The following is an 8045-nucleotide window of genomic DNA, read 5'->3' as shown; positions in this document are numbered from 1 at the left end:
AACCAGTACCATGCCCATATGGCTGCCTGGTTTAACCAGTACCATGCCCATGTGGCTGCCTGGTTTAACCAGTACCATGCCCATATGGCTGCCTTGTTTAACCAGTACCATGCCCATATGGCTGCCTGGTTTAACCAGTACCATGCCCATATAGCTGCCTGGTTTAACCAGTACCATGTCCATGTGGCTGCCTGGTTTAACCAATACCATGCCATACAGGGCTGATGCAATAACCAAGATTGTATCTTAACTTAACTAATAGACAGGCCTCTATTGAAATCCCCCATTTTATAAAGATCAAATGATAAGACAGGAATGGGGAAATCACACCTGAGTGGGAAGTTTACCAACACACCCCCCCCCCCTCTCTCTCTCACACTCTCACTCTCTCACACACACACACACACACACACACACACACATGCACGCACGCACGCACGCACGCAGCACGCACGCACGCACGAACGCACGCACACACACACACACACACACACACACACACACACACACACACACACACACACACACACACACACACACTCACACACACACACACACACACACACACACACACACACACACACACACACACACACACACACACACACACACACACACACACACACATTTAGAATCTTTATTTATGTCCACATAAAGACAATGTTTAAAGGACACAAATATTATCAGTGCACTTGTACATTGTGGGTTATTCTGATACATTCGTGCGCAAATTGACAATAGCAACCAAAGTTACACACACATGGATGATGAACCTGACAATCAACACACAGCTCATGGATACAGATAGCAGCGTCTTCTCCAAATTGCGCGGCTGCCAATAATTGCTGACACACACACACACACACACACACACACACACACACACACACACACACACACACACACACACACACACACACACACACACACACACACACACACACACACACACACACACACACACACACACACACATCCACGTAGCCTTCTGTCCACATAGCGTTCTCATATTCATACCATATCTATAACTCATGGTCTGTACGTCAAGGTACCACTTAGTTTCGTCTACCCATTTACTGTAACCTAGGTCTCTCCGTGTTGCAACCTGTCATTCGGTCATTAAACTCGATCCCCAATAAAATACTTTCCCCGCCGTCGTCCCCGCCTCTGTGAATAATCTGTTCAAACGATTCCACATCAACGTCTACGTGGTTAAATCACTGACCCTTTTTTTTTTTTTTTAGGTTTTTTTTTTAGCGTTTATCGCTTTTATTTCTACTGGGCAGTCCAGTAGAGAGAGAGAGAGAGAGAGAGAGAGACAGAGAGAGAGAGAGAGAGAGAGAGGAGGAATGGGAGACAGAGTGGGGGGAAGACATTCTCCAAATAACGACGGGTTCGGGAATCCGCTACTAACCCTTATGCTACTAATTAGCCCTTATACTACTAACCCTTATGCTACTAACCCTTATGCTACTAACCCTTATACTACTAACCCGTATACTACTAACCCTTATACTACTAACCCTTATACTACTAACCCTTATGCTACTAACCATTATGCTACTAACCATTATGCTACTAACCCTTATGCTACTAACCCTTATACTACTAACCTGTATACTACTAACCCTTATACTACTAACCCTTATGCTACTAACCCTTATACTACTAACCTGTATACTACTAACCCTTATGCTACTAACCCTTATGCTACTAACCCTTATGCTACTAATTAGCCCTTATACTACTAACCCTTATACTACTAACCCGTATACTACTAACCCTTATACTACTAACCCTTATACTAATAACCCGTATACTACTAACCCTTATACTACTAACCCTTATACTACTAACCCTTATACTACTAACCCTTATGCTACTAACCCTTATACTACTAACCCTTATACTACTAACCTGTATACTACTAACCCTTATACTACTAACCCTTATGCTACTAACCCTTATACTACTAACCCTTATACTACTAACCCTTATACTACTAACCATTATACTACTAACCCGTATACTACTAACCATTATACTACTAACCCTTATACTACTAACCTGTATACTACTAACCCTTATACTACTAACCCTTATACTACTAACCCTTATTCTACTAACCCTTATACTACTAACCCTTATACTACTAACCTGTATACTACTAACCCTTAAAACTACTAACCCTATTAGTAATATACAAGTTAGTAGTATTGAGGGATAGTAGTATAAATGTTAGTAGTATTTAGTAGTATAAAGGTTAGTAGTATTTAGGGTTAGTAGAGCTAGTAGTATTTAGGGTTAGTAGGGTTAGTAGTATTTAGGGTTAGTAGGGTTAGTAGTATTTAGGGTTAGTAGGGTTAGTAGTATTTAGGGTTAGTAGGGTTAGTAGTATTTAGGGTTAGTAGGGTTAGTAGTATTTAGGGTTAGTAGGGTTAGTAGTATAAATTAAGCCATGTGACTTTGCACTAAGCGCGGGTGGCCCTCCACCGTGTGTTTTGCTGTAACTGGGAAACATCATCTTAAAAGGGGAATTACGGAGCTGTTTGGAGAGAGTGATAAAGCTGTGATTAAAAGGGTGTGGAGAGAGTTCTGCCTGTTCTGCCTTGAGAAGTTAGAGCTATTCAGGTGTCTGAAAGAACATCCTAGATCAGGTTAGAAAGTACATATGGAGCCTGAATAGGCCAGGTGCTCCATAGAATAGCAATGTTCTTTCATTAGCAGTGATATGCTTTCATTGTAGCACAGATGCCCTAATTTAATTTAGACCCTTAGCAGTTTCACTCTATGAAGCGACAACAATCTTGGCAAAACTGTTTGCTGTGTGTGTGTGTGTGTGTGTGTGTGTGTGTGTGTGTGTAGGTGTGTGTGTGTGTGTGTGTGTGGGTGTGTGTGTGTGTGTAGGTGTGTGTGTGTGTGTGTGTGTGTGTGTGTGTGTGTGTGTGTGTGTGTGTGTGTGTGTGTGTGTGTGTGTGTGTGTGGGGGTGTGCGAGCAGTGCGGTCGCACAGGGCCTCGCGGGAGGGGGGCCTCGCACAAAAAAAAAATATATATATATATTTATTATTTTTTTTATTGTTTTTTTTTATTTTTTATTTTTTTTTTTGCGAGGCCCCCCTTCCCGCGAGGCCCTTTTTCATCACAGACCTAAAATCTAGTTTTGCTTATATGCTTATATATTTCACATTAGACACGTTTGTATAATGTGTCTGACTTGTTCCTGGTTCTGCGGCTCTGCAGCAGACATACTCACTATTGGAGCTCTGGGGCTCTGCAGCAGACATACTATTGGTTTCAACGAAGGGAGGGGTTACATCATGTGTACGCCGGCGTGCGTCAGCTGCGTTTGACTATTTCGCGTGTGCAGCTTTGGAGGTTATGCTTAGTTATGCCAGCCAAGACAAAGAGGACGGTCATTCGGCAGATGGACTGAAGATGAAAGTTGTTGCATGTTAGACAGTTCAGTCAGGCTAGCCATGTCGGCTTAGCTAAAGGCAGGGACAGCTAGTTAGCTTTAGCTACGTTATAATATCAAGTGCTAACGTGTGGTTCAGTCGGGATAGCATGATGATGTCGGCTAGTAGCTAGCTTAGCTAAAGGCTAACTAGCGTTAGCTAACCTAGAGAGAGCGCGTGCAGCATTGTTATGCCAAGATGAAGAGGACGGTCATTCGGCAGATGAACTTCGTCAACTCCACGCGGTTGTCTCCATCCTCTTGGACGTTTGGTGAGTTTTTAATGCACTCTATTCTATTCCCGCTGTGGATATATCTCTCTCGCTCTCTCGGGAGCCAAACGGGCCGGCTAGCTGTTGAAGCTAATGTTATATTGAGCCAAAGCGGGCCGGCTAGCTAACGTAGCTAACGTTATATTGAGCCAAACGGGCCGGCTAGCTGTTGTAGTAGCTAACGGTGTGTGGCCTGGTGTCAGTACCTGGCTACTCTATTTGCAGTTAGCCTATTTAGCTGATGTCGGCCATTGGCTCCTTGCTACTTTGTTTTCTCTGGTATAGACCCTCTTCTCTTTGGATTTAAGTGTTGATCTTTGTCCTTTTGGATCTACAGTATGTATATTCATGTTGCCTTTGTGAAGTTATCTTTTCCTTCTGTTTTGTTCTTCCATTAAAAGTTGAATATCCTTTAGGGGCTCATCTTTGCTTATCTCTCTCATACATGCTCTCTCTCTAACACACACACACAGACATGCTCTCTCTCTCTCTCTCTTTCTAACACACACAGACATGCTCTATATCTCTCTCTAACACACAAAATGACATGCTCTCTCTCTCTATATTTCTCTCTCTTTCTAACACACATATACATGCTCTCTCTCTAACACACACATACAAACAGACATGCTCTCTCTCTATCTCTCTCTTTCTAACACACACAGACATGCTCTATCTATCTCTCTCTCTTCAATTCAAATGGGCTTTATTTCACATTCTTGTATTTCTCCCAGTAGGTATGGGAGTTTTGAGTTATTGTCGATGTTTTCAAAGTCTCTTTGGGTGTTTGCAATTTGTGGGAAGTATGTCTTGGTATAGTGGGCAGGTTGTTAAGAAGTGGAGCTCGGTTTCCACCTCATCTTGTGTGCAGTGGGTCTGTCTTCGCTTGGGAGCCAGGTCTGCCTATGGCGGCCTTTCTCGATGGCTAGGCTGTGCTCGCTGAGTCTGTACCTAGTCAAGGATCTTCTTAGTATTGGGTCAGTCACAGTGCTCAGGTATTCTGCCACTGTGTACTCTCTGTTTAGGGCCAAATAGCATTTAAATTTGCTCTGGTTTTGGGTTGTTTCTTTCCAATGTGTCTCTCTCTCTCTCTCTCTCTCTCTCTCTCTCTCTCTCTCTCTCTCTCTCTCTCTCTCTCTCTCTCTCTGGCCTTGCTCTGGTGGAGGGTCAGGGCCAGGGGCATTGCCGGGTCTGTGCAGTGATAACACTGTATATTGACTGTAGAACGGGAGCTCTCTCTCGCTCTCTCTCTTGCTATATGTTGACTGTATCATGCCCAGCCTCGGGCAGCGATATTATTTAAGAATATGTTGACTATATAAAAAAAAAATATATATATATATATATATATATATATATATATATATATATATATATATATATATATATATATATATATATATATATTGTAGGAATGCTGTAATAATAGTGAAAACGGAGTCGTGTTCCGATGCAAAAATACTATTTTAATACGCACTCTACTGTCGCACAACAACACTGCCATTCATCTTTCATTCGTCTCACTTTAACTACGTCATCCCCCGCTAAGGATCACGGGAGATGTAGTAAACACCACCTAAGGCTAGGATGCCATGAATTATGTCCCAGTAGCCACTACACACGTCCCCCCAGAATTCACAAGAACTGGCCCCAAAAAACGTCCAGGGGCTCTGACGACCCGCCCAAAACGACTCCGGTACCCCTGGGCAGGCACAGGAAACTGAGGCAGTGGTAAAGCAGTAGGCTGGCCCTGAACAGGCCTCGGACGGCAGGTCCGGGGGTCCGCCGTAGCTAGAGTAGGCATCGGGACTGCCCTACCAGGGGGCCGACCGCGGCGGGGCGGTTGGGCCAACTCAATGGCTCAGGAGGGATCAGACACTTTTCAATGTAAAAGATGTGGTACTCGTCATGCACCAAGACAATGCCCAGCATATGGAAAAATGTGCCATAAGTGTCAAGGACAAAATCACTTTTCCAAGCAATGCTTTGCCAAGGGAAAAAAAGGCAGAGGGGAACGTGTACACACAGTAGAGGAAAATGACCTGTGTGATTCCTTCTTTGTGGGCATGGTGACACAGGATGAGGACAGACAGACAAGTGTGAATAGAGTGGAGCAGGACAAGTGGACCGAGCCCTTGCATATAAATGGAGCTGTAATTGCTTTTAAACTGGATACAGGGGCAAAGGCTAATATGATAAATGAACTTCACATCAGAAAAATAAAAGTGAAGCCCCACATTCGTCCTAATCCCATTCCACTCAAAGCCTACAATGGACAGCCCATCCCCACAAGAGGAATGTGCAGACTGAAGGTGAGAGTTAAGGCAAAGAGCATCACCTCATGTTTGTAATAGTTCCAGGTGGACATGACTCACTGTTGGGAGATGAGGCATGTGAACAATTGGGTTTAGTCAAAAGGATGTATAGCATCAAAACAAATGCACAGAATGACATAGAGACAATAGTAGATCAGTATACTGATGTATTCAAAGGGTTTGGTGTCTTACCATACACCTATAAGATCCAACTAAAAGAGGATGCACAGCCAGTCATACATGCTCCCAGGCGGGTTCCAACACCACTCAGAGAAAAGGTGAAGCAAGAGCTCGACCGAATGATGTCACTGGGGGTGATAAAGAGAGTGGAGGAGCCCACTGAGTGGGTGAATTCGATGGTGTGTGCCAAGAAGCCAAATGGTGATATACGTCTGTGCATGGATCCAAAAGACCTAAATGCAAACATAAAAAGAGAGCATTATCAGATTCCAACAAGAGAGGAAATAACGAGTGAAATGGCCGGTGCAAGGTATTTCAGTAAATTGGATGCTTCACAGGGCTTTTGGCAGATCAAACTGCACGAAGACAGCACAAAGTACTGTACATTCAATACACCGTTTGGCCGCTACTCGTTCCAAAGGATGCGTTTTGGAATATGCTCTGCTCCTGAAGTGTTCCACAGATCTATGGAGCACATACTGGAAGGTATAGAGGGAGCACGAGTGTATGTGGATGATGTGGTGGTGTGGGGATCCACACTGGAGCAGCACAATGAGAGACTCATCAAGGTTCTGCAAAATGTCAAAAAGCATGGACTAAAGCTCAACAGAGCAAAATGCCAGTTTGGTGTGAGAGAAATCACCTTTCTGGGAGACAAGCTTTCGAGTGCAGGTGTCGAGCCTGACATCCGCAAGGTGAAAGCTATAGTGGAGATGCCAAGACCTGAGGATAAGCAAGGTGTGTTGAGAATGATGGGAATGATAAACTTTGTTGGAAAGTTCATACCAACTTTGTCAACCAAGACAGTGCACCTCAGACAGCTGTTACACCACAAGTGTGACTTCAAGTGGACTGACAGTCATGAAAAGGAGTGGACAACACTGAAAACCATGCTCACAACGGAGCCAGTGTTGACATTTTTTGACCCGTCCAAAAGGATAAAGATTTCCACTGACTCATCCAAAAATGGGATTAGAGCGGTGCTGCTACAAGCGGATGGAGATGATTGGAGGCCAGTTGCCTATGCATCAAGAACAATGACAGTAACTGAATGTCGCTATGCACAAATTGAAAAGGAGTGTTTAGGACTAGTCTATGGATTTGAAAAATTCCACAGTTATGTGTATGGCCTACCAAGATTTGTGGCAGACACAGACCACAAGCCGTTGATCTCCATCATAAAGAAAAACCTCAGTGAGATGTCACCACGCATACAGAGACTGATGATGAAGCTGCAACGTTATGATTTTGAGCTGATATACACACCAGGTAAACACATTGTGATGGCTGATGCTCTGTCCAGGGCAACGACACAGAGTGACGCACCTGTGAGCTCGACAGAGGCTGATGTTGAATTTCATGTGAACTTGATTGCAAAATCCCTTCCTGTGTCAGACAGAAAATCTAAACAGATTTCAGCAGAAACGGAGAAGGACCCCCTGCTACAGAGGGTTATGACTAATATGAAAGAGAGCTGGCCTAAAGGAGACTGTCAGCAATATTACAACATCCGAGCAGAGCTGAGTGTGATAGATGGACTGTTACTCAGAAAGAACACAATTGTCATTCCTCAGTCACTGAGACAAGAGATGTTGAAGAGACTTCACGAGGGGCACCTCGGAATGGAGAAATGTAAGAGAAGGGCCAGAACGTCAATGTATTGGCCAGGCATCAACACAGACATTGACAAGATGGTCTCGAGCTGTGTAACCTGTCTGAAACACCATACGACGCAGCAGAAAGAGCCTATGGTAACTGCAGACCTACCTAAGGTGCCTTGGCAGAAAGTGGGAACTGACTTGTTCCACCTGGATGGAAATAAT

This window comes from Notolepis coatsorum (assembly GCF_963971535.1).
Source record: "Notolepis coatsorum genome assembly, chromosome: 7".
Lineage (NCBI taxonomy): Eukaryota > Metazoa > Chordata > Actinopteri > Aulopiformes > Paralepididae > Notolepis > Notolepis coatsorum.
The sequence above is the reverse complement of the archived record's forward strand: the minus strand, read 5'-3'. Positions refer to the sequence as shown.